This window comes from Crocodylus porosus, unplaced genomic scaffold (assembly GCF_001723895.1).
Source record: "Crocodylus porosus isolate Cpor-Errol unplaced genomic scaffold, CroPor_comp1, whole genome shotgun sequence".
NCBI classification, from domain to species: Eukaryota; Metazoa; Chordata; order Crocodylia; family Crocodylidae; genus Crocodylus; species Crocodylus porosus.
The window spans coordinates 6,762,841-6,763,711 of record NW_017728940.1 but is presented as its reverse complement, the minus strand read 5'-3'; positions in this window follow the sequence as shown (position 1 = coordinate 6,763,711).

The window sequence follows — 871 nt, the reverse complement described above, 5'->3', positions numbered from 1 at the left end:
GAAAGGGCAGGGCCTGGCTTGAGCTGAGGGAGCATGAAAAGCCCCCCTCTTAGGTGCTTCCCCCCTGTGCTGGGCAGACCCTGGCTGGGGGTAACCAGTGCTGGGGGTGGGGGTCGACTCCTCCCTGGCCCCACCACCTCTCAGAGGCAGATGGCTGGGAAAGGGCCAGGGCCAGGGTGATTCGAGCCCAGCTCCAAACTGCAGCGGCAGGAGGTGAAAATACCCCCAGTGAGGGCTTTCCCCTACAACTCCAGAGACCCCAGCTGATGATCAGATCTAGGCTGCCACTGAGCTGCATTCAGCAGCCTCAGGCCTGGCCATAAGGGGCTGTTCATGTGCATGTCCCCAGACTGCTGGACTGAGCCAGCGCAGGCTTCTACATGGCTTGGCCACCCAAACACTGAATGCCAGTTCAGTTTGCTATCGTTTCAATCTATGCAGCTTAGAAAAAAACTGCAAGAGTGAATCAATTTACCACAGGTTTTTTGAACCTCTGTACTCAGCCCATGGAATCATAAAGCTGGAAAGGACTTCACAGGTCATCTAAGTCCAACCCCCCGCATGAATGCAGAATGTAATATCCCCAAAACATTGCAAAAAATATTACCCTTTTTCTTGAAAATCTCTGATAAAGAAAATTCTTCAGCTTCCTTGGGCAGCCTATTCTACTGTTCTACTATTCTTAGAATTAGAAAGCGGTTTTTTTTAAACCCGAGATTTAATCTAAATTTACTTTGCTGCAGTTTAAACCCATTGTTTCATGTCCTGTCCTCTGCAGCAAGAACAGCTGTCCTAATCTTGTTGATTTTATCAATTTCTTTACAAATTAAGAACTTTATAAAGATGTACATTTTATAATGAATATATGAAG